The 26,885-nt window shown below is 42.9% G+C and overlaps 2 protein-coding genes across 3 annotated transcripts in view; one reads left to right on the forward strand and one right to left on the reverse strand.

Moving 5' to 3' along the window:
* The window catches only part of SDR42E1 (short chain dehydrogenase/reductase family 42E, member 1), a 59,480-nt gene extending 39,303 nt beyond the window's left edge, over positions 1-20,177 (reverse strand). Inside the window, exon 1 of the mRNA XM_043599757.1 lies at positions 20,086-20,177. The gene's annotated coding sequence lies outside the window, so the exon portion shown is untranslated. The remainder of the gene's footprint in view (positions 1-20,085) is intronic.
* The window catches only part of HSD17B2 (hydroxysteroid 17-beta dehydrogenase 2), a 93,181-nt gene that overhangs the window by 12,232 nt on the left and 54,064 nt on the right, over positions 1-26,885 (forward strand). The gene's annotated exons all lie outside the window — the stretch shown is intronic.

Consider the following 26,885-nt stretch of genomic DNA (forward strand, 5'->3'; position numbering starts at 1 on the left):
GCTAAGCTCATCTGAGAGTTCCCTCTGTGACCACTTTGGCCTCTTGAATTTTCTCCCTTGATTTTTCTCAGCCTTGACCCTTCCTCTGAGTTGTCTTTTCAATTTTTCTATTGGATAGAGAGTCTTTTGAGGGCATTGGGTTATGAAGATCTTGCGTTGGGCAAAATGTTCGGCAGCCACATGTTCTTCTGAGTCTCCATCCATGTATGAGACATGGTGGGGATTGCGGTGCTGAAAGTGATAAGGGTGTGTGACCCACCTGAGCTGTGGAGGGAGACACAGCTGCTTGTTTTCACAGTCCACGCTTCAATAACTGCTTGTTGATTGTCTATTGCATACACTTGATTTATATATTTGGGTTCTTTCAAGTCGGGACATAAACATTTACAACTGTTAGTTCTTCTTGATAGATAGACCCCTTAATTATGATATAATGCCCTTCTTCATATCTTGTTATAGTCTTTGGTTTAAAATCTCATTTGATATAAGTATGGCTGCTCCAGCTTTCTTTTGACATCTAGTAGCATAATAGATGGTTCTCCATCCCCTCACTTTCAATCTGCAGGGGTTCTCAGGTCTAACATGAGTCTCTTATAGACAGCATATAGATGGATCTTGGTTTTCTATCCATTCTGATACCCTATGTCTTTTGATAGGGGCATTTAGTCCATTTACATTCAGAGTGATTATTGAAAGATATGGATTTAGGGTCATTGTGTTATCTGTAGGTTTCATTCTTTCTCGTGCTTGTGGTGATGTCTCTGGTCCCTTGCAGGGTTCCACTCACAGAGTCCCCCTTAGAATCTCCTGCCGGGCTGGTTTAGTGGTCATGAACTCCTTGACTTTTTGTTTTTCTAGGAAAACCCTTATCTCTCCTTCTATTCTGAATGACAGCTTTGCTGGATAAGGGATTCTTGGCTGCAGATTTTTCCTATTCAGTACATAGACTATTTCTTGCCTGACAACTTTCAGTGGACAGGTCTGTTACAACCCTTATGTGTCTCCCTTGTAGGTTAAGACCTGTTTGTCCCTAGCTGCTTTCAGAATTCTCTCTTTACCTTTGTATTTTGCCAGTTTCACTATGATATGTCATGGTGTTGGCCTGTTTGTGTTGACTGTGTAGGGAGTTCTCTGTGCCTCCTGGTATTGGCACACTTGAGATACAATGGGCAGTAAGGACAGACAAGGTCTCTGCTCTCATGAAGCTTAATTCTAGCAGAGGAAGACATAAAACAAACAAACTAATAACTAGATAAGGTAACATCAGCACGGCAAGACTTTGATGGCATGGGTAATTATTCTACTAGGCTACTAAGAGCTACCTTTTATTAGGGGCTCCTAATGCCAGGCACCGTGACTAGTATTTCTGTGCCTAATTTCATTTAATTCTCAAAAACACCATATAAGGTCATTTTTTTTAAATATGAAAAGTTTTAAGTATTCAAAAAGTAGTAGGAATATTGACAACATGCTCAATATGCATATTCTAGAACAACCATAATCAAGGGATGGATGAGATAATTTCTGTTACTATCTATCCTATTACTGTTACCAATCCCATTTAGAGATGAAGAAATCGAGGCTTTTGAGGGATCACATAACTAAGGTCTATACCATAAAGTAAGTCAGCAGCAGTGCTAGAATTCAAATGCAGGCTATTCTATTCCTATTATAATTCAAGGGATGACACAAGCAGTGAAGGCAAGGGGTGACAGGTATGCCCCCTGAGGGAAAGGGGCCATGACTGCCAAATATTTCAGACATGCGAAGCTGTCCCAAGTATCTTTGGCTTCCACATTCAGACCCAGGGTCCTGCAGTAAAGCTGTCTTTCAGCAATAAAAAGAGGACTCTATCACCCAGAGAGGCTTGCCTTGGCAGCTCCAGAGAACCCTAAAAACTGAACAACCAGGAACTTCCCCAGGGCTTTTCTCTAGTAGCAAAGCTATTATGTCTCCACTGAGAAGCCATTAGTGCCCTATGCAAAATGCCTTCTCATTGCTCTTGGAGTCAGTCATTGTTTTCCAAATATTCCCAGCTGTGCCCTGGGGCTGTCACTTGGCTACCTCTAGGTTATTTCTTCAAACTTACCTTGTGTGTTGTTGAGTTTTACAATGTTTTTGGTCGTGTAGGGAGGGGATGAGAATCCATTCATTCATTATTTCATGAATAATTCCTGAGCACTCTGTGTCAGGTAGTGGGAATACAGAGGAAAACAGCACACATTCATTACATTGAATAAACTTCCAGTGTAGTGGGGGAGACAGAAAGAAACCAGGATGTCACAAGGCAGTATGACATGTAAGAGTTCAGAGAAGTAGCAGAGTGAGAGGACAGAAGTCCACCCAAGAGTCTACAGCAGAGGCCATGGGTTTGGAGAACAATCAGTGAGTTATAGGGACTTTATGGTGGAAGATTCAGAGGACTTGTTGGCTCCTTGGATCCAGGTAGAGAAGAAGAGACTTTCCCACCCCTAATCTTCATCCAAGACCTCTTGTAGTTCCTTTTGACCATCTTTCTGGCCAGATGGACTGTGAACTCCATGAAGGCAGCAATACATAAAGCATGGTGCTCACAACAGCCTCAAGGAATGAATTCATGAACCAATGAATGTAGAGAATAATTCCGAGGGTCTGAGAATGATTCTTACAACTAAGAGAAACAATGGCTTTTGAGACACTGAGGGGGAAGATGCTGACTTTGAAGAAAAGATAAAGCCTTTTGTTGGAGACGTGTAAACTTGAGATGCCAAGGTTGTATCCAGGCAGAGATGTCCGAGAGAAAGAAGGTTAAAATCCAAGAAGGAACTCACGACTGGAGATACAACTAGGTTAGCCTTCCACATAGGTGGGATAAATGAAGATCTGGAAGCTAAAATGACTCATGAGAGAAAAGTATAGATAGAGATTAGGACAGGGAGCTGGGCAGTGGAGTCCACCCAAATCTACAGGATAGGAGGTGGGAGGTAGACCTGCAATGTTGTAGGGTTCCAAGGAAGAGAAAGTTTCCAAGAGAAAGAGTTATAAACGACATTCAATATGGAGGAGAGACTGTAAGAGATGACAAGATATCTCTGGATTCAATGCCCTGGGAAGTAGTGATTGAAAAGAATCGTTTCACTAAAGGGTATGAGAAGGAGCCCCAGTGCAAGGACAATGAGGAGACGGTGTTAGTGGGCAACTGTGGAGTTTTGAGAACACTGGTGGGAAAAGCAAGGAGCAGGATGGGAGATTAGCTCTAGGGAACAGTAAGATCAAAAGAAGAAATTTGGTTTCAACCTTCTGCATGTTGCTGTCCAGTTCTCCCAGCACCATTTGTTAAAGAGACTGTCTTTTTTCCATTGGATATTCTTTCCTGCTTTGTCAAAGATTAGTTGGCCATACGTTTGTGGGTCTAGTTCTGGGGTTTCTATTCTATTCCATTGGTCTATGTGTCTGTTTTTGTGCCAATACCATTCTGTCTTGATGATTACAGTTTTGTAGTAGAGGCTAAAGTCTGGGATTGTGATGCCTCCTGCTTTGGTCTTCTTCAAAATTACTTTGGCCATTCGGGGAGTTTTGTGGTTCCATATGAATTTTAGGATTGCTTGTTCTAGTTTCAAGAAGAATGCTGGTGTAATTTTAATTGGGATTGCATTGAATGTGTAGATAGCTTTGGGTAGTATTGACATTTTGACAATATTTATTCTTCCAATCCATGAACATGGAATGTTTGTCCATTTCTTTATAACTTCTTCAATTTCCTTCATAAGCTTTCTACAGTTTTCAGCATACAGATCTTTTACATCTTTGGTTAGATTTATTCCTAGGTATTTTATGCTTCTTGGTGCAATTGTGAATGGGATCAGTTTATTTGTCTTTCTGTTGCTTCATTATTAGTGTATAAGAATGCAACTGATTTTTGTACATTGATTTTGTATCCTGCAACCTTGCTGAATTCATGTGTCAGTTCTAGCAGATTTTTGGTGGAGTCTATCGGATTTTCCATGTATAATATCATGTCATCTGCAAAAAGTGAAAGCTTGACTTCATCTTTGCCAATTTTGATGCCTTTGATTTCCTTTTGTTGTCTGATTGCTGATGCTAGCACTTCCAACACTATGTTAAACAACAGCGGTGAGAGTGGACATCCCTGTCGTGTTCCTGATCTCAGGGAAAAAGCTCCCAGTTTTTCCCCATTGAGGATGATGTTAGCTGTGGGCTTTTCATAAATGGCTTTTATGATCTTTAAGTATGTTCCTTCTATCCCAACTTTCTTGAGGGTTTTTATTAAGAAAGGATGCTGAATTTTGTCAAATGCTTTTTCTGCATCGATTGACAGGATCATATGGTTCTTATCTTTTCTTTTATTAATGTGATGTATCACGTTGATTGATTTGCGAATGTTGAACCAGCCCTGCATCCCAGGAATGAATCCCACTTGATCATGGTGAATAATTCTTTTTATATGCTGTTGAGTTCGATTTGCTAGCATTTTATTGAGAATTTTTGCATCCATATTCATCAGGGATATTGGCCTGTAGTTCTCTTTTTTTACTGGGTCTCTGTCTGGTTTAGGAATCAAAGTAATACTGGCTTCATAGAATGAGTCTGGAAGTTTTCCTTCCTTTCTATTTTTTGGAATAGCTTGAGAAGGATAGGTATTATCTCTGCTTTAAACGTCTGGTAGAACTCCCCTGGGAAGCCATTTGGTCCTGGACTCTTATTTGTTGGGAGATTTTTGATAATCGATTCAATTTCTTCGCTGGTTATGGGTCTGTTCAAGCTTTCTATTTCCTCCTGATTGAGTTTTGGAAGTGTGTGGGTGTTTAGGAATTTGTCCATTTCTTCCAGGTTGTCCAGTTTGTTGGCATATAGTTTTTCATAGTATTCCCTGATAATTGCTTGTATTTCTGAGGGATTAGTTGTAATAATTCCATTTTCATTCATGATTTTATCTATTTGGGTCATCTCCCTTTTCTTTTTGAGAAGCATGGCTAGAGGTTTATCAATTTTGTTTATTTTTTCAAAAAACCAACTCTTGGTTTCATTGATCTGCTCTACAGTTTTTTTTAGATTCTATATTGTTTATTTCTGCTCTGATCTTTATTCGTTCTCTTCTGCTGGGTTTAGGGTGTCTTTGTTGTTCTGCTTCTATTTCCTTTAGGTGTTCTGTTAGATTTTGTATTTGGGATTTTTCTTGTTTCTTGAGATAGGCCTGGATTGCAATCTATTTTCCTCTCAGGACTGCCTTCGCTGCATCCCAAAGTGTTTGGATTATTGTATTTTCATTTTCATTTGTTTCCATATATTTTTTAATTTCTTCTCTAATTGCCTGGTTGACCCATTCATTCTTTAGTAGGGTGTTCTTTAACCTCCATGCTTTTGGAGGTTTTCCAGATTTTTTCCTGTGGTTGATTTCAAGCTCCATAGCATTGTGGTCTGAAAGTATGCATGGTATGATCTCAATTCTTGTATATTTATGAAGGGCTGTTTTGTGACTCAGTATGTGATCTATCTTGGAGAATGTTCCCTGTGCACTTGAGAAGAAAGTATATTCTGTTGCTTTGGGACGCAGAGTTCTAAATATATCTGTCAAGTCCGTCTGATCCAATATATCATTCAGGGCCCTTGTTTCTTTATTGACCACGTGTCTAGATAATCTATCCATTGTTGTAAGTGGGGTGTTAAAGTCCCCTGCAATTACCACATTCTTATGAATAAGGTTGCTTATGTTTGTGTCATTGTTTGGAGGGTGGGTGATGGGTATTGAGGAGGGCACCTGTAGGGATGAGCACTGGGTGTTGTATGGAAACCAATTTGACAATAAATTTCATATATTAAAAAAAAAAAGAAATTTGGGGGATGGAGAAAATTGGGGGAGTGATTTTGGAGGACCCAAAGGAAGACCTCAGGGAAGAAGACAACGACAGTACCAAAAGGATTGTGGCAGTCGACAAAGTTAGGAGGCTGTTGTCCAAGGAATAAAGAAAAAGTAAAAGCCATGAGTATCTCAACTTTTGTTCTGGTTAGTTTACAAGACTAATATGTAAAAGGATTGGTTAAAAAGGCAATTTACTTACATAGCAAATCTTCATAGTTTTTAATGCCTGTTACAGTTATAGGGTAGTTATGTGAAGAAAGTGAACTAAGGCATGCCAAATGCTTAACATGGCACCTGGCTACATATAGTACATACCCGGTGAATGCTTCTTAGGAAAATGGAGGAGACAAAAGACAATAAAGTAATCAGAGAAAGCATCACAGTGGAAATAATTCCAACTATTTTGCGGGCTGAAACAGCTCATCTCCATGTTGGGCTGCTATCTCTCTATCCCTAACAAGTTAAATTAGATCTCTCCTATCGATGCCATTTTCATCAGTTTCATCAACCTTTAGGAGTGTTTGTTTAATATCTTCTTCCTCCCAAAGCAGTAGTTTTCGACTGGGAGAAATTGTGCTTCCTAGGGGACATTTTAGTGTTGTCTGAAGAGATTTTTGGTTGCCTTAACTCAGAGGCATGGGAACATACTATTGGCATCTAGTGGGTAGAAGCCAGGGATGCTGCTACACAACATAGAGTGCACAGGTCAGCCCACCGCAGAGAACTGTTTGATCTCAGATGCCAATACTGCTGAGTTGAAACACTCTGCCCTATAGATCAGGGGCCATATCATTCTCATAAATCATGGGATCCCAAATGCCAACTACAGAGCAAGTTTCATGATGGACACCCAATAATAATAAAAGGAAACAGGGTCTGAACTGGAGCTTACAGAATAGACCAGGTCGGAATGTATTTTCTTCTGCTTTGAGTGCATAGTGGTAGACGGTACATGAAGTTATTTGGAAAGAAAGTTCACAAAGGAGACTGTAAATATTCTAACCCCAAAGGGAAAGAAGAGATAAACAGCCTAGGGGCTTCACCAGGAGACTGACATTGCTGTAAACAAGAGAGTCACAGAATAAAAGGTCTGGAACCGCAGGTAACACAAGAACACCCAAGACTATGAGCAGTTCATTGTTTTGACAGATAGAATTCAGTCAACCACTGAAGCAGCAGAGATAGAATTTTAAATAGACACAAAATAGAGAGCATTTCTTTGGTAACACACAAAGGTGAGACTCTTCAGCCCACCATGGGCTGCCATGCACACAGAGAAGTCTCCACCTTGGGAGTCTGGTGAATGCCAACCATCACGGTGCATTAGAATCACCTTGAAAGCACCCTGATGTGGGGCACCTCGATAGCTCAGTCAATTGAGCGTCAGACTTCAGCTTGGGTCATGATCTTACAGTCCGTGAGTTTGAGGCCCACATCGTTGGGCTCTGTGCTGACAGCTCACAGCCTGAAACCTGCTTCAGATTCTGTGTTTCCCTCTCTCTCTCTGCCTCTCTCTCTCTCTTAAAAATAAATAAACATTAAAAATAAATAAGGCATCCTGATATTTGGGAACCAGCTCCCAGAGCTCAGGTTTACTTGATCTAAGATGTGTGTCTTGAGCACTGATGTTTTTTCGAGCGTCCCCATCCCTGGTGAAGCTAAAGTATAGCTCTACGTTGAGAACGAACTACAGCTCAAAGCCTTATATAAGCAATTCCTTCAACACCTTATGTATCCAATTCCACTGAGGGTCTCAGAATTTACGTGTCTGAAACTGAGCTCTTGATTTGGGTCCCCTCCTACTTTGTGTTGCTGGTAAGCAGCACCACTCAGCACCCCGCTGAGACCAGAATCTCTGAGAGTCACTGTTAATCCCTGTTTCTCCTCCTTCTATCTCCAAATCCAATTCATTCCTGGCACTGTCACTGGCATTTTCAGAAGGCATCTTGACAGAGCCAGTGCTCTCCTTTTCCAAGGTCTCTGCGTCAGTCAAAGCTGCTGTCGTTTCTTCCTGGGATTCCACTCTTGCCCCTCCAATCCATTCTCTGAGAGGTAGCCAGAGAGCCCCTCTCTTATTTAAGACCCACCAAAGGCTTTCCACTGTAGGGAATACAAGCCCAAACTTCTGCCCAAGACCGGAAGCCCTGCATGATCTGGCCTCTCTCATACCACCCCTCTCTCCTGTACTCATCAGCTTGAAACATCAAGCTTTTCCTGGCATTATAGCCTTTGCTGTTTATTTCACCTGGAATGCTTGGGTGGGGAGCCCCTTTACAGGGCTGGCTTCTTTCTTTTCATGTGTTAGCCTAAATCAGTCTCAGTCTTGGAACCATACACATTTTAGGCCAAAGAATTCTTTTTTTGCTGGGACTGTCCCGTGTATTGTAGAATGTTTAGAAGCATACATGGCCTCTATCACTAGATGCTAGTAGCATCTCATTCCTCAGTTGTGACAACCAAAAATGTCTCCAGACATTGTCAGGTGTCCCATGGGAACAAAATCATTGGCTAGTTGAAACACTACTGGTTTAAATATTACCTTCTTCTTCTATTTTTTTTTTTTTTTAATTTTTTTTTTCAACGTTTATTTATTTTGGGGACAGAGAGAGACAGAGCATGAACGGGGGAGGGGCAGAGAGAGGGAGACACAGAATCGGAAACAGGCTCCAGGCTCTGAGCCATCAGCCCAGAGCCCGACGCGGGGCTCGAACTCACGGACCGCGAGATCGTGACCTGGCTGAAGTCGGACGCCTAACCGACTGCGCCACCCAGGCGCCCCATATTTTTAAATGTTTATTTATTTTGAGAGAGAGAGAGAGAGAGAGGGGGGGGGGCGCTCAAGAGCAGGGAAGAGGCAAAAAGAGAGAGACAGAGAGGGAGAGAGAGAAAACCCCAAGCAGGATCTGCATTGTCAGTGCAGAGCTCACCTTGGGGCCTAATTCCACAAATCCTGAGATCATGACCTGATTCGAAGTCAAGACTCAGATATCTAATCTAATGAACCACCCAGGTGCCCCTAAATATTACCTTCTTGAGGAGGTGTTCCCTGGCGTCCAGGCTTTAAGCCTCAAGTTGGTATTCTCAATCTCCATATCTTATTTATACTTTTATAACATTTTCCTCATCTTGAAATTAAATATACACTTATTTATGTAGTAAGTGTCTAGTAACTATCTCAGCCAATGACCTCTGTAGAGTATAACCAGGAGTCAAGGTGTATCCAATGCTTTAATGACAGAACCATGGCTAGTCTGTGGAGACAATTCTTATGGGGCTTCTCCTTTATGACCAATCCCAAGTCCCTCCTTGGTGGGTCATGGTGCTGGAGAAGCCGAGGCTCTTGTGTTGTAGGTCCATGCTCAGGTGGGAATTCTGGATTCTTGCAGAAAACTAGGAAGCAAGGCCAACGTCTTCTTACCTCTCTGTTTCCTCCTTTTCCAGGCTTTGGCCAGAAAAGGTAATCTTCATGTCTTCAAAATGGTTCTAGCAAAGAGCTCTCATGAGTAGAGTTGACAATGAGTTCCAGCTTACTGAAAGCATTAGTTCTCGCAGGAGGCACCCCTGTGAGGTATCCTATCTGCTCAGAAACCCCCTAGGCGAGGCTAGCCCTAGGGTGTCCACTTCCCTTGGAACTGACTCTTTCCACTTCCATCAGGCAAAGCTGGGCTGTGAATCTAGGTCTTGTCTGTCCCTCTATTTTCATCCTTAAAATCCATATTTCAGGGGAAAAGCATCCTTTCCCCCAGCCTGGGCAGGATTGGGCTGTCCACCCCCAAAAGAAACCCATAACCATTAGCAGATTACCCTATTCTTAAAATGTTAGTAATTCAGCCAACCTGACTTCTCAACCTCCCCTGACATACTGTTCCCCATTCCCACTCTACCTTGCCTCTTTGGGGAAATCTTTCTTTTTCCTTCCACACTGGTGTCTTTAGCAGGAAGGGAATACTATATGGCAGTGCTGTCCAATAGTAACATAATGCAAGCCACAGACCACATGTGGTAGAGAAGGGGTAGTACCCTCTACAATGTCTTAGGGCTGCTGTAACAAAGGAGCACAAGCAACAGAACAGTGGGTTTAATTGTTTTATAGTTCTGAAGCCAGAAGTCCAAAATCAAGGTGTCAGCAGGTCTTCTTTCTATCTGAAGCCTCTAGAAGAGGATACTTCCTTGTCTCTTCCACCAGTTTCTAGTGGCCCCCAGTGATTTCTGGCTTGTGTTAACATCACCCCAATCTCTGCTTCCATCTTCCCATGGCCACCTTCCCTTCATGTCTACATCCAGATTTCCCTCTTCTTTTAAATTTTTTTTCCACGTTTTTTATTTATTTTTGGGACAGAGAGAGACAGAGCATGAACGGGGGAGGGGCAGAGAGAGAGGGAGACACAGAATCGGAAACAGGCTCCAGGCTCCAAGCCATCAGCCCAGAGCCTGACGCGGGGCTCGAACTCCCGGACCGTGAGATCGTGACCTGGCTGAAGTCAGACGCTTAACCGACTGCGCCACCCAGGCGCCCCTGGATTTCCCTCTTCTTATAAGAACACCAGTCATATTGGATTAAGGGCTCACCTGACTTCACTATGACCTCATCTTAGCAAATTCCATCTGTAACTACCCCATGCTCAACTAAGGTCACATTTTGAGGCAGTGGAGAATAGGACTTCAACATATCTTTTGTGGGGGGAACACAATTAACTTATAACATCTCCCAAACCAAAGCAGGGTCCCATTTCCAGAAGAAGAGATGATGGAAAGGGAGTTGTGCTGGTTGTGGGTGAATCCATATCACACCCTCCATTCCCCATTCATCTTCTGCTCTCAGCTCTCAATCCTGGAGGAGGACTCCAGCTAGTGGAGAGCATGGGACAGAGGCTGTAGGAAGGGAGAAGTGTGAACTCAGATTACTCCCTCTGGCACCTCCCTGCAGAGTCACTGTTGGGCTGCCCAACTCCCTTGCCTGAAGGTCACTGTTTACCTTTTTTAGATGCCAGTAACTCCCCTTCTAGTAACCGCCCCCCCTTGTTCCTTTAGGCCTAGGAAAGGATATCCTAACTTTTTATGTGCCCAGGTGTACTCTAACCTTTCCCACACCCTTTACTGAATATTCTTGCAATCACCCAATTTGCCACTTCTTGGCTCTAGGGTGATTGCAAGACTGATTGATGCACCAGGAAAAAGAGCAGATGTCTACTACATTTCTAAGAATGTTCATTCTACTGCACCTTCCTCATTAAAGATACTTTACTAAATGAGAGGTCTTGGTCATGACTTCTGGTTCTCAGTGTTCCTTTAGCAGGAACAGTTCCTTTAGTGCTGCATTGTCATAACTCTTTAATTAAAGGTTCTTTCTAAGAACTTGTTTTCCTAACAGCAGAGGTACAGAAGTCAATGGAAGGAGCTCATAAAGTTCCATGCAGATCAGGGAGTTAGTGTACCTGGACTATAGGGAAAAGAAGCCAAACCAAAAAGTATTAACAGCAGGGGCAATTTGGAAAAGGCACACATTCCCCCGGCTAAGATGAATATACCGCTTGTGCGGCGTTGACAGAGGAGTTAAGAGGTCACTGAAATCATTACCATTTTTCATTCTCCTGAGTTAAAGAAAACAATGACAGAGACTGCCAACTAAGACAATTACCAGCATAACCAATAAGAAGTTTACCAGGATTGGGAAATTCTGCAGTGCCAGCCATGAACTCTGAGCTCCCCACTACACGTAAGCTCCTTGAGGGCAGGGACTGGGTCCCTGTTGGTCACCATTCCATCCCTAGCACCAAGCCAAATGCAGGATAGAGAGAAACTGAGTGAATTAATAAGTGAGGCACTTTGGTTGGGGCTGGCTTTTGAAGATGTTCTAAATCAACTCTGAGACTGTGTGTAGAGAATTCTCTCCCATGTGTGTTGTTGCCCCTGGAGAGGAAGCTTCACCTCAGGTTGCTGCTAGATATGGAGAGTGCTCAATGGGCAGAGTACACAAGGGAGGTTCTAACCTAGAACACATAACTATAGATAGAAGTTTGCATTTTGATTTAAATAGCTGTTCCTAATACTCAAAGTGACTCAGGTATCATTGCAAGTCACTTTGTCCCATTAGTCTCCAAATATCATCTGCTTGAGTCCCTATCACATATGCCATGAGAGGCTCATTGATGCCCTCACAACATGTTTGCAAATTCCCAATCTCATTTTCCTTCAAGTCATTTCTGACTGATTTTTAGTAAAGGTGATTTCTGGTTCCTCCCCTACTTTCAGCCAAAACATGTACATGTAAGAGCCCTTTTTCCCTACTTACTCTACACACACACATACACACACACACACACAATACATACAGATCAGCTGAAAGTAGTAAGCTTTCCAGAAAATTCAAGGGTCTTCTGTTACATCAGATTCTGTAGGTATTACACTGCCCTATTCCTGTATCTTAATTTTATTGAGCTGTAATTCACATACCATGAAATTCACCCTTTAAAATGTACAATCCAGTAGTTTTTAGTGTATTCATAAGGTAATGCAACCATCAACAGTATCTAATTCCAAATTTTCATCACCCCCAAAAGAAACCCATAACCATTAGCAGATTACCCTATTCTTAAAATGTCAGTATTTCGGCCAATCTGACTTTCAACCTCCCCTGATATACTGTTCCCCATTCCCAGTCTACATTGCCTCTTTGGGGAAATCTTTCTTTTTCCTTCCACACTGGTGTCTTTAGTGGGAAGGGAATACTATATGGCAGTTCTGTCCAATAGGACCATAATGCAAGCCACAGGAGTTATTTTTTTAAACTTTTTTTTATGTTTATTTCTGAGACAGAGAGAGACAGAGCATGAGTGGGGAAAGGGCAGAGAGAGGGGGAAACACAGAATCAGAAGCAGTCTCCAGGCTCTGAGCTGTCAGCAGAGAGCTGGACGCGGGGCTCAAACTCACAAGCTATGAGACCATGACCTGAGCCGAAGTCAGACGCTCAACCGACTGAGCCACCCAGGTGCCCCAAGCCACAGAAGTTATTTAAAATTTTCTATTAGTCGAATTTTAAAAAGTAAAAAAGGTAAATTTACTTTCAATTGTATATTTTATATAACACAATCTATCCAAAATATATTTCAACACATAATCAGTATACGAGTTCATAATGGGGTATTTTTCACTGTACTAAATTTTTGATGATTTGTTTGTATGTTGCTTCCTTATGGAAGTCTTCCACAATCCACCTCCTCCCTGCCACCTTGATTATTCATCACGACAATTGTTTCCCTTTGCATAGTTCCTTTAGTACCATTTACCACAATTCATGATTTTCTTTTTTACATCATGCACATACTACTGTCTGTATCCCGCACTAGACTGCAAATTTTTGAGGATGATGCTATAGACTGAATTGTGATCCCCCCCAAAATTCATATGTTGAAGCCCTAACCCCCAATGAGGTGGTATTTGGAGGTGGGGCCTTTGGGAGGTAATTAGGTTTAGATGAGATCATGAAGGCAAGGCCTTGATGATAGGATCAATATCCTTATTAGAAGAAATACCAGAGGGTTCTCTCTCTCTCTCTCTCTCTCTCTCTCTCTCTCTCTCCATCTCTCTGCCATACAAGGATGTTGTGAGGCCAGCAAGATAGCTCTTACCAGAATGTGTCCTCGCTGGCACGCTGGTCTCTAATTTCTGGTCTCAAGAACTGTGGGAGAATGGATTTCTGTTGTTTAAGCCACCCAGTCTTGCGGCAGGATAGCCATAAGATGCAGATTGTCTCATAGCTGTGGTTTAGGCAATAAATGCTAAAGCTCAGTTCTCTTGTCTGTGAAATAGGGATAAACAAATGGACACTAGAAGTCATTTATTCACTCAGCAGGTAGAGTGTCCAGTGCATGCCAGGCACTGTCCTAGGTGCTGGAGGTTAAACAGATCACAGAGCAAAGTTCTTGCCCTCACCAAGTTTGCATTCTATTGGGGGAAATAAATATCTAGAAATTAATGGGCCAACACGTAAGACAATGTCAGGCAATGGTAGGAACAATGAAGAAAAATACCACGATGTCTTAGATGAGGTGGTTAGCACAGCATCCCAAATAGAAGTGCTCAATAAAGAGGAGCCTTTTATACTACTCTTATTATTTGAGGTGTGATTTGCTACAGTATCTAAAGTGATCCTTTTACAACGTAAGTTAGTTGAAATCATTTCTTTGTTCAAATTTTTTTTTTTGTTCAAATGTTCTAATGACATCTCATCACACTTAGAATAAAAACCACTGTCTTCACCATGATTTGCAGTACCTTGGATCTGTTGACAATGGGGCTGGATGCTTCTTTTTTTGTGGCTGTCCTTTGTGTTGTAGGATGTTAAGCAGTATCCTTAGACTCTATGCACTGGATGCCGGTAGCAACCACCCAACTGTGACAACCAAAAATGTCTCCAGATATCATTCGATGTCCCCTGGGGACAAAATCACCCCATTTGATAGCCCTGAGCTTACAGCTAGCTTGAACTACTGCTCTGATTTACTTCCCACTCTTCTCTTTTTACTTACCCTTCTCTGGCCAAAATGGCTTCCTTGTTCCTTCCCCAACACTCTGTCCCTGTCTGAGAGCCTTTGTCTCTGCTCTTTCCTCTGCCTGGTGCACCCTTCCCTGGAATATCTGTTCAACTGCTCCCTGCTCAGTGTAGCTTTGCTTGACTTCCATAAAGAATATGGCATTTTCTTCCCCAGTCACTATTCTGCTTCATAACACCCATCACCACTTGACACCATATGCATTTGTTTGTTTACTGAATATGCCCCATCTTCCTCTGCAATGTAAGTTCCACAGGATAGGGACTTGGATGGTTTTAGGTACTGCTGTACCCCCATGATCTAAAAGAGTGTGTAGCACATAGCAGGCGCTTAATGAATATATGTTGAAGGAATGAATTAATGCATGAGTGTATGACTCTCAGAAGGCTAGGAAAGAACGCACAGGATAGAAAAAGCAGGACATAGCTGAGCTGATGAAAAAACCAGCCCAACTGGAATAAAAGTAGGTCTGAAAGTTGGGCTTGTTTGGGTGTGAACAAATTCAATTATTGTTGAAACCGAGGCTTCATACTTGATCCATTACCTATCAGACAAGTAGGAGCCAGAGTAGTTTCATGAGTAAGAGAACAATGTGGTAAGGATGGAGTAGAGATTAGAAGCCTGAGTCCAACTGGAAAACAATTCAATGAAAGCCTGGATCCAACTAGAAATTAACATGATGTTTTGTGTGTGGACAGAGGTGGCACATAGGTTTTCTCTCCTGTGCCATCTTTGCTTGGTTAGGAATGTTGGGGTGAGTAGGTTCTTAGGGTGAGAGTACTTTGATTTAACAATGTCTGTGGTGGTATTGGAAGGATGTGGCAGCAGAGGCATCAAGGGTCTGCCATCCCTGTTGGAAGAAACTACGTCAATGGCACTGATTGTTATTGAAACAGAAAAGAGGGGAGCCCAGGTGGCTCAGTCAGTTAAGCGTCTGACTTCCACTCAGGTCATGATCTCTCGGTTCAGGAGTTTAAGCCCTGCGTTGGGCTCTGTGCCAACAGCTCAGAGCCTGGAGCCTGCTTTGGATTCTGTGTCTCCATCTTTCTCCGTCCCTCCCCAACTTGTGTGTGCATGCTCTCTCTCTCGCTCTTGTTCTTAAAAATAAACATTAAAATAAAAAAGAAACAGAAATCAGAGAAGTGTAAATCAGGGCTCTCTTGGATTTCCGCACGGTATTTTAGACAAATTTCGCAGGTAGTGTCTTGTATCATTATGTGTTAGGAGCTGCCAGATGAGATTTGGGCTCTATGTTGGCAAGAGTGTCATCCTGTCAGTCAAGAAACACCTTCCCTGTGAAAGAGACCCAGAGAGACATTATTAAGGCAGCACTTTGAAGATGAAACTATAGATAATGATAGGGAGGAGGAACGAAGCCACCTGAAGATAATGGGGCAATTTAGCTATGTCTCGAGGTAGTTTTCCTTTCTTTGTGTTATGTTACTCTTAAGTAAATTTACTTTTTATGTGGTGGCGTGGGGTGTTTTTTTATGTAGTTGCTTAACATGTTTTTACAAGTGTAACTTTGCTTGTAACCTTCCTTGTGAAATATAGAGATGGAACCTTTAACAAAAAAATTCCACTAGCAAAACCACATGAAAACAGGAGAATGAGCAAAAGAATCCAGCCTCAAAAAAGATGAATGTATGATTCCCTTTATTTAAGGTAAAAATCAGGCACAACTGATCTATGCTGTTAGACATCAGAATAGTGGCAACCTTTGGGGTGGAGATGACTGGAAGGGGACACAGGGAGGGTTTTGGTGAGCTGGTAATGTTCTGTTTCCTGATCTGGGTGCTAACTGCATGAATGGATTCACTCTGTGAAAATTCATCAAAGTGTACATATAAAAGTAAAAAAAAAAAAAAAACCTAAGAAATTTCCTCTATAATGTACATAGAAGATGGATAGTCTCAAAACAGTTATTGCCTTAAATAACTCCATCAGGTGAAACACACACTAGTTATTGATTTATAAAGATTGACCATATTCAGATGAAACATGATGAAGAGGAAAACAAAAAACAAAACAAAAACAAGTGTGTGCTGTAGAATCTTATGATTCTAACTGCACCTCTGCTCTTGTTAGTTGAATGATGGTGGAAACTTTATATTCTCTGAAGATTGGTTTCCTCATCTTGAAAACAGGCATAAGAAGAGGGGTGCCTGAGTGCCCCAGTCGGTTAAGTGTCCAATCCTTGATTTCAGCTCAGGTCATGATCTCATGGTTTGTGGATTCGAGCCCCACATCAGGTTCTGTGCTAACCTTGTAGAGCCTGCTTCAGATTCTCTGTATCCCTCTCTCTCTGCCCCTTCCCCACTTGCTCTCTCCCAAAAATAAACATTTAAAAACAATAAAAAATAAAATATGAATAAAAAGATATACTTTTACAGAAGCCAACGGAAAGAACTCCAAATGGCCAAAGTTGAAATAATGTGAGCAATAAAATGGTATTGGATTATAACCCAAGGTATAAAATGAATATCCATGAGCCCATAATGATATAAATAAATGATCAAATGAATCAATAAATGAGGGAGAAAAGACAAATTTCCCATGCAGAAAAATTCCAAGTAATTTACATAGATACTTCATTCTAAAAGAAGGGAAGATAGCTGCTTACTCGTTAAGTGTGAGCTATGCACAGACTTCCTTCCCGATGGCACAGTACAGAAAGGGAAAAGAGAGTAACTTTACAGTGAAGAAACCTGAGAACATTACTTTGCTCAGGTCACCAAGGATAACATCAACAGTCACAAGTCCTGCTGATAACGTACTCTTCATATGATGTGATGAAAGGCACTTTATCTCTGTGATCTCCTTCCCCAAACCCATAATCCTAGGCTAATCGTGAGAAAAACATCAGACAAATTCCAGGAAAGGGGTATCCTACAACACACCTGACCAGTACTCTTTAAAACCATCAAAGATACCAAAGACAAAAAAAGGCTGAGAAACTGCCACGGCCAAGAGAAACCTAAGGAGACAGGACCACTAAAAATGTAATGTGGTGTCCTGGATGGGAACAGAAGAAGGACATTAAGTAAAAAGTTAAGGAAATCTGAATAAATATGGAATTTAGTGAATTGTAATGTATCCATATCAGTTCATTAATTATAGAAAATGTCACATACTAATCTAAGATGTTAATGATGGGGGGAAACTGTATGCAGGGTATGTGGTAATTCTATATAGTCTTCCTTATTTTTCTACAAATCTAACTGTTCTAGAAAATTTAAATTATTTTTTAAAAAAGGCTGACTTTAATCTTGAGATCTTAGGCATGAAATAAGATAACATATAAATATAAGGCTCTCAAACCTTTGGGACCTAGTTCCCTTAGACAGGCAAAATTCCTTAGGGTCTGCCTACCACACCCATTTCTGCACCAACTTTTTGTTTCCTATATGCCCTAGGGGCAAAACATATTTATGGCAACCAGATCTTGATAGAATGCTGGGTTAAGAGCCATTTGTATACTCTAACTTGATATGTGAATACAAAATTTGAGAAGCCTCTAATAAGTTAGTGCATGTAAAAAAAAAATGAATGGATGAAAATGGTCATTAAAAAAGGATCTGAATTTGGTGGGGCAGGGGGAGGGATCTGTTTGTGGCCCATCAGTGCACCATTGGCTATACTTAGAGAATTTATTTTTATTTTATTTATTATTATTTTTTTAGGAACAGAGAGAGAGAGAGAGCACAAGCAGGGGAGAGGGGCAGAGAGAGAGAGAGAATCTTAAGCAGGCTCTTGCTCACTATGGTGCTCTACATGGGGCTCAATCCCACAACCCTTGGATCATGACATGAGCCAAAATCAAGAGTCGGATGCTCACCTGACTAAGCCATCCAGGCACCCCTGGGAGATTTTTTTCAATTTTTTTTAAGCTTATTTTGAGAGAGAGGAAGAGAGAGAAGGAGAGAGAGAATCACAAGCAGGCTCCACACTGCCAGCGTGGGGCCCGATGTGGGACTTGAACCCAGAAACTGTGAGATCATGACCTGAGCCAAAAGCAAGAGTTGGACGCTCAACTGACTGAGCCACCCAGGCGCCCCTTGGAGAATGTCTTTTTTTTTTAATCATTGCCTACCTATTGCATGTCATACATGGTGATAGCATATGAATATGAGAAGAGTTGCCATGCATAAATCGTCACTTCGTATTCCACTAAGGGAATTTTTAAAAAAGCAATTCAATCAATAAATATGATAATGTTCGAATTGAAGAAAATGACCAAAAGGCTGAGAAAAAGAATAATATGGTGTGAGATTTGGGATTGCAGAATGGTGTGGGTTGGCTGCCCTGGGAAGCAGACTCTGAGGCAGAGTTGAGCATGCGAGGCGTTTCTTAAGGAGCATCCTAGAATGTGCACCTCCGGGGAGGAGAGAAGGAAGCAAGGTTCTCAGCCCCTTGGGGGGCTCTAGCACTGAAATGACCCTTCAGATTTTCCCAGGTTGGGCTGTAATGAGCAGACCTGTGTTTATGCTTTTGCATGGATCAATTGTTGAATGGGGACCACACTGGGGAGGGTGGCCACCTCCCCAGAGGGTGGCTCTCTGTAGCTGAGACAATTGCTGGAGGAGCTGACTTCTTCTTCTTCTTTTTTAAATGTTTATTTATTTTTGAGAGAGAGAGACAGAGAGAGAGAGAGACAGAGACAGAGCATGAGCAGGGGAGAGGCAGAGAGAGAGGGAGACACAGAATCTGAAGCAGGCTCCAGGCTCCAAGGTGTCAGCCCAGAGCCCGACACAGGGCTTGAACTCACAAACTGTGAGATCATGAGCTGAACCAAAGTCAGACACTCAACGGACACTCAACCGACTGAGCCACCCAAGCGTCCCTTGAGGAGCTGACTTCTGAAGGATGTCTGCCAACAAAACTCTATTTCTGGGGCAAGTTTTTCTTGAAGGGAATCTGGGTGGCACATCATAGGAACATCCACCAGAAGAGCGAGGGGACATCTACTTTAAACACAATAGTCAGGAAGGTCTCTCTGAGGTGGTGGTATTTCAGCTAAGGCCTGGAGGATGAGAATGACCCAACAAGGCAAAAACAAAACGAAAAAGATGAGGAAGTATTACATGTGTGAAGGTCCTGAGGTAGGAAAAAATGTAGTGTGGATACCTCAGATATGAGCCATCAGGCGCCAAGCTAATATTCTTTTTCTTCCCTGAGGTACATCTTTTCTAAGTTCCTGAAAACCAACTGCAGGTTCCCTCAGCTGCTTCATGTTTCCAGCTGTGTGCTGGGGTCAGCTTCTACCGGCTTTAGAGAGACGATTGTTGAATACTCAGAAATTTGGGGCGCTGATTGTTAAACCATCGACAGCCTCAAAGGTGTCTTAGCTCAGGCTGCTCTAAAAAGGCACCATAAACTGGGCAGCTAATAAACAAGAGAAACGTGGGGCGCCTGGCTGGCTCAGTCAGTTGAGCGTCTGACTTCGGTTCGGGTCGTGATCTCACAGTTCACGGGTTCAAGCCCCGTGTCGGGCTCTGTGCTGAGACAGCTCAGAGCCTGGAGCCTGCTTTGGATTCTGTGTCTCCCTCTCTCTCTGCCCCTTCCCTGGCTTGTGCTTTGTCTGTCTGTCTCTCTCTCAAATAAATAAATAAATAAATAACTAAGTAAACATTAAAACAAAAATTTAAAAAATAAGAGAAATGCATTTCTCACAGTTCTGGCGCCCACGTAGTCAGGTTCCGGGGAGAATGCTTTTCCAAGTCGCTGGCTGCTGATTCTCCTTGTATCGTCCCCTGCAAGAAAGTGAGCAGACTAGCTCTACAGTCTACAGACTAGCTTCTAAGAGCACTAATCCCACCCAAGAGGTTCCAACCTCATGAGCTAATCACCTCTCGAAGGCCCCAGCTCCTAATTCCATCACGTTGGGATTAGGGTTTCAAAATATGAATGTTGAGGAATGTCATTGCTTCTAAGCCTTTTGAGAGGACAGAACTGAAGAAAATGTGATGTTTGGAAAGGGTATTGATGCTTTTAATCCAAATTTAAGATGCCAGGGATTTTACTGAACTACTTCGATGCTGAAAATCTTGGTTCCTAGTGACATTAACATAATACTTCATTTGCTTTATTCTTTTCTTTTTTTTTTTAATTTTTTTTTCAACGTTTATTTATTTTTGGGACAGAGAGAGACAGAGCATGAACGGGGGAGGGGCAGAGAGAGAGGGAGACACAGAATCGGAAACAGGCTCCAGGCTCTGAGCCATCAGCCCAGAGCCCGACGCGGGGCTCGAACTCACGGACCGCGAGATCGTGACCTGGCTGAAGTCGGACGCTTAACCGACTGCGCCACCCAGGCGCCCCTATTCTTTTCTTTTTTAAATCATATTTCTTTGTTATCTCTGCTCCCAACATGGGGCTCGAACTCAGGACCCCGGATCAAGAGTTGCATGCTCCACCCACTGAGCCAGCCAGGTGCCCCTTAGTTGCTTTATTCTTGATATACATATGGCAGTTCAAAATAATCATAAATTACAATAATAATTATGGTAAGGCTAACATTTTTTTTTTTATTAAAATTTTTTTTTCAACGTTTATTTATTTTTGGGACAGAGAGAGACAGAGCATGAACGGGGGAGGGGCAGAGAGAGAGGGAGACACAGAATCAGAAACAGGCTCCAGGCTCTGAGCCGTCAGCCCAGAGCCCGACGCGGGGCTCGAACTCACGGACCGCGAGATCGTGACCTGGCTGAAGTCGGACGCTTAACTGACCGAGCCACCCAGGCGCCCCTGACAACATTTTTAAATGTTAAAGTGTTAACATTTAAAAATGTTAGCCTTAGGGGCGCCTGGGTGACGCTTAACTGACCGAGCCACCCAGGCGCCCCTGACAACATTTTTAAATGTTAAAGTGTTAACATTTAAAAATGTTAGCCTTAGGGGCGCCTGGGTGGCGCAGTCAGTTGGGCGTCCGACTTCAGCCAGGTCACGATCTCGCGGTCCGTGAGTTCGAGCCCCGCGTCGGGCTCTGGGCTGACGGCTCAGAGCCTGGAGCCTGTTTCTGATTCTGTGTCTCCCTCTCTCTCTGCCCCTCCCCCGTTCATGCTCTGTCTCTCTCTGTCCCAAAAATAAATAAACGTTGTTAAAAAAAATAACATAAAATAAAAATGTTGTCAGTCTTCACAATTTTAGTTAATAAATGCGAAAGAAGTGACAAGTAGAAGAATCATTTTGTGTGTGTGTGTACGTGTGTGTATGCGTGTGTGTGTTATCTTGAATGAAATAGTGAAGGAGGCAATGATCATTAATGTAGGCTAAGCCTCATGCGAAAGTTTGACGGGAAACCTTGAATTATATGGTTGGGTTGCCAGCACCTGAATTTGCTGATCAATCACCATCATTAAAAGTGCGACATGACTCATGCTTGCTCTTGTGGGTGGTGCAACAGGAGGCATCCAGCACCGCCTACGAGGCAGTCTTGGGGGGAGAAAAATGAACCTAAATCAACTTAAGCCTCTAGATCTAACTTTACCGGAAATACAGAAGACAGAGGAGCAAATTAAAGAACAGAATAAGGAAGCAGTTTGCCAAACTTAGAATGTGGGGTATTATTTAGAATAAATAATAATAATAATTAATAATAAATAATAATTATTTAGGATAAATGCCACGGTTTCCTCAACAAATAAATGGGATGAAAAAGGGAATAGAATCCTGTAGAAGAGATGACACTTCAGAGACATGAAGACCAAATGTGACGCGTGGAACTTGTTTGTGCCTTGAGTCAAACCGACTGTAAAAAGACATTTGGGAAATGAACGGGGAAAGAGGAGTACATCCTAGGTATTAGATGACAGTGAACAAGAATTGTTGGGGCACCGGGGTGGCTCAGCTGGTTAAGCTACTCACTTTGGCTCAGGTTATGATCTCACAGTTTGTGGGTTCGGAGAACGACCCTGCTTTGGATTCTGTGTCTCGCTCTTTGCCCCTCCCCCACTCATGCTCCATCTGTCTCTCTCTCTCTCTCAAAAATAAATAAACATAGGGGCGCCTGGGTGGCACAGTCGGTTGAGCGTCCGACTTCAGCCAGGTCACGATCTCGCCGTCTGTGAGTTCGAGCCCCGCGTCGGGCTCTGGGCTGATGGCTCAGAGCCTGGAGCCTGTTTCCGATTCTGTGTCTCCTCCTCCCCCGTTCATGCTCTGTCTCTCTCTGTCCCAAAAATAAATAAAAACGTTGAAAAAAAAATTAAAAAAAAAAATAAACATGAAAAAGGAATTGTTACTTTTTGCAAGCTTATAAAGACCATATAGTTATATTTGAAAAGTCCTTGCCTTTTGGTGGTGTATACTGACATAATTATAGGTTTATGGATAACATGATATTAAGGGTGGGATTTGCTTTAAAATGTAGGAGAAAAAGGGGTGCCTGGCTGGCTCAGTCAGAAGAGCGTGTGACTCTTGATCTCAAGGTCGTAAGTTCGAGCTCCATGTTGGGTGGAGAGATTACTTAAATAAATAAATAAATTTTTAAAAAAAAAAAATGCCGAGAAAAGGGGAAAACGGTTGGGGGAGGAAATAAATAAAACAGAACATTGATAATTCTTGTAGATGGAAGATGGGTACACAGTCCATTATACAAGGTTTTCTTGTAGGGAATAGTTTTTTAAAAATTCAAATGGCAAGGAATGGCGAAAGGGACATGCATAAGCATTCCAGGCAGAATGTCCGATGTAATCAAAGATGTGGGTGAGGAGACACCAAGGATGTTCTAGGTATGGTTCCGTGTGGCATTCAGGATGCAAGCAGAAGGAGAAGGGGGGATACACTTGGAAATGTAGATTGGAATCAGATGGTACAGCCTTTCCTGCTGAACTGAAGACTCTGAATTTTAGCTTGTGGTCAGTGGAAATGTCTAAGGCTGGAGGCAGAGGAAGGGTAGGCTCAGGGACAGAACTGGGCTCTGAGGTGCAGACATACGGCAGGGCAGGGGCTGGCAGGGGCTGGCAGGCTGGAGAGGAGGAGCAGCGAGTCCAGGAAACCAGTACAGAGTGGGGCGAAGAGAAAGGTGACGGTGCCTGATGCTTCCACGTAATCAGTGGGCGTTTTGTCATTAAGCAAATATTTACAGAGCAACTACAACATGCCGAGCGCTGTTTTGGGCACAGGAGGTAGAATCGTGGACTAGATAGCACCAGAGTCCCGGCCTGATGGAGGGGACCTAGTTCTTTCTCTCTCCTGCCAGTATTCTTCTCCGATGGAATATTTACTAAAGAAGGGATTTGGGGTTCCCTATAAATATTACCTATGGCCTATAGTTCCCAGAGCTTTCTATTTATAACATTCACCACTCTGTATTGTAATAATTTACCTAATGTCTGTCTTCCTCCTAGCTAGAGTTTCTCAACCTTAACACTACTGCTATTTGGAGCCAGATAACTTTTTGTGGTGGGGTTTGCCCTGTGAGCTACAGGATGTCAAGTAACACCCCCACATCTACCCATTGGATCATCAGAATTGTGACCAAAAAAAAAAAAGCCTTCACATATTACCCAATATCCAGGGGAGCAAAGTCACCCTGGTTGAGATCCCCACCTTAGATCAGTGTTTCTGAACCGTGACTGCACACGGGAATCACCTGGAGAGCTTTAGAAACTGTTGCCAGCATTTAGTCCCATCTCAGACCAACTAAATTAAGACTGTCTGGGCATGTGGCCTGGGCACTGATTTTTTTGGAGTGTCCCAGGGATTTCATTGGGACTCAGGATTAAGGCAGTAAGCACCATGAAGTTGGGGAGAGGTCTCTCTTTGATGGTGGTGTTTCTAGGACTTAGCCCAGGGATTCCTAGATGGATGATGCATGCACAAATGAATGAATGTGGATATAGGAAGACACGTCCGAAGTTATAAGTGGCATTTAGGGAAAGCCAGCGCCCTACCTCTATTTATGGTCATGGATACCAACTGTTGGCTCATCTCTCCCTATTTTCTTTCTTTATGAGAAGGTGGGTATTTAGTGGATTAGAGAAAAAAACCCAAAAAGCACTCTCCAAATCTCTGCAAAGACACCCTTAGAGGAAATGGTGCTGGGAAGTCTTGGCTGAGTCCCCTAGTACTGTCAACAGGGAGTTTCCCCTACCCTAATCTGGGTACTCAGCCAGAGTACCCAAGGCTCAAAGAGGAGTCTTTCTAATGGTGTCTGGGCTTGGCCAAGGATTTCCGAAATTCTGATCATTTCAGCTAACCACACATCTTCCCCATCAGCATGGGTTTCAGGGATGTCAGTATTGAGACTCATGTCCATTGTTTCTTAACTAGAATAACCTGAATAGATGTAATATGAAATTTTGGACAATTATGATGCCATTTCCTACTGCACCCCAACCTTGGTGGCCATCTGATGGCAGGCTGACCTGGGTTGACCTGGATTTTTTCATCATGAGGTGCAGAAAAGGAGATATGGAGATGGCTGTCAAAATCTTAGGATGGAAGGCAAGGGGACTGAATGGAGGTGAGGATCAGGAGAAGGCACTGGTCTTGTGTAACTGGAAGGAGAGTGATGTCATTTAGGAGAATAAGGAATTCTAGAAGGTGAAGCCATTAGGTGATGAATTTGGGGTGGCCACAGGGGAAGTTCAGGAGAGACATCAGGACTGGACTGTGGTCTGGGAGTCTAGCCCTTGCCCAAGCCCAGCAGAGTCACTTTTGCTTATTTTGCAGCCAGTCTAGGAGCTCTTCCCTCATGTACCACTTGAGAACAAATTGTTGCATTTCCCCTTCTGGATGAGCAGGTGTAAGCAGTTGGTGCTGTTGCACGGATGATAGGAATCCATCCTCTGGGAAGAGAGGTGGCACCAGTGATGGAGACCCTTCTCTGGCAGACAGCTCTCATTGGTGTCCCCACTTTGTGCATCCTCCCTGCCCATCTTCTGCCCAAGGTGCTCAAAGAGACAACGACTCATAGAAGGAAAAGAACGTGCCTTAGAAAGAGCAAATCTGGGTTCAAAAGACAACTCTAGCATATCCCAGATGTGTGGCCTTGAACAAGTATTGAATGTTTTGGCATCTCAGTTGGCCATCTTAAGAGAGGAATAGCAGGGGCGCTTGGGTGGCTCAGTCAGTTGAGCATCTGACTCTTGATTTTGGCACAGGTCAAGATCTCAAAGTTTTGTGAGTTCGAGCTCTACGTCGGACTCTGTGCTGGTGGAGCAGAGCCTGCTTGGGATTCTCCCTCTCTCTCTCTGCCCCTCCCCTGCTCATGCTGTCTCTGTTCCCTGTCTCTGTCTCTCTCAAAATAAATAAATAAACTTTAAAAAAAGATGGCAATAGCATGGCATAATTATTCATAAAGATTCTATTTCAGGGAAAAAAATACATTTATTTCCATTACAGAATGGACTTTTCCCAGGGCCACACCACCCAACAGTTACTACCTTGAGAATACCACTGGCAAAGGAGGTGGTGTTGGTGGTACAGTTGCAAGTATTTGCTCTTCCTGGGTTAAGAGCTGAGCCTTAAATGACCCTCAGGGAAGCCTTAAGTGCTCTAGAGTTTTATTTTATTTATCTACCATTTTATCAACCCTAATATATTTTATAGGGAACAGGCAGTGACAACACGAGGGTGGCAATCTGATGGATTGCTTAAGTCTTAAGCAAGGGAGGAGACAGTCATTTCCTCCTCAGTTTTGCACAGGTTTCAAGATAAGCATCTCTGGGCCCAGATGACTTTTGCAAGTGGGACAAAGTACATCAAGGGTCTTGGAGGCTCACAAGGCTACAGGAGTGGGGCAGGTATCATTAGGAATGCCGGGAGTGCATAGAGGAGGGCACTTGTTGGGATGAGCACTGGGTGTTGTATGTTAGCCAATTTGACGATAAATTTTATTTAAAATAAATAAATAAACAAATAAGTAAGTAAATAAGTAAGTGAATGAACGAATGAATAAATAAATAAAAAGGAATTCTGGGAGTGGCACATGCCCACCATGGAGCCCTGCTCTGAGAGTATGGCCCATGGCAGGGAGCATAGGGATCCTCAGTTTCAAGTCAGGGGTTCCTTGTTGGAATGCAGGCCTGCAGTTGGCTTATCTCCCGGTTAACCAAGAGACACCATTGACCTGGATTCTCAGGTGAACTCCCCTGATTCTAGGTGTTAGTTTAGATTTCTACAAAACGCCCTGTGCAAGCAAAACACATATCAGGCCATGCTCTTATTGATACATAGCAGATCTTCAGTTTGTGTTTGTGCGTTCCACTGTTAGAAGTGAAATCCACTGTGAGAAAAGCCCTCAATACCTCCGAAGATGCCTATACCCCTAAGAAGCCCTGCTTGTGGCTGCTGTTGGTCCAAGAGATCACTGGCAACGGGAGGACTTGGAGGGGCCTTAGGGACAGGGTGTGGGAGAGATGGGACCACTGGAAGAAAGTAGAGCCGATGACCCAAGATAAGAACTGAACTGACAATTCTTTTGCTCCCAGGAACTAGAAGCAGCCAATGAAAGTAGTAGCAGGGTTGAA

The sequence above is a fragment of the Prionailurus bengalensis genome, chromosome E2 (assembly GCF_016509475.1).
Source record: "Prionailurus bengalensis isolate Pbe53 chromosome E2, Fcat_Pben_1.1_paternal_pri, whole genome shotgun sequence".
NCBI lineage: Eukaryota > Metazoa > Chordata > Mammalia > Carnivora > Felidae > Prionailurus > Prionailurus bengalensis.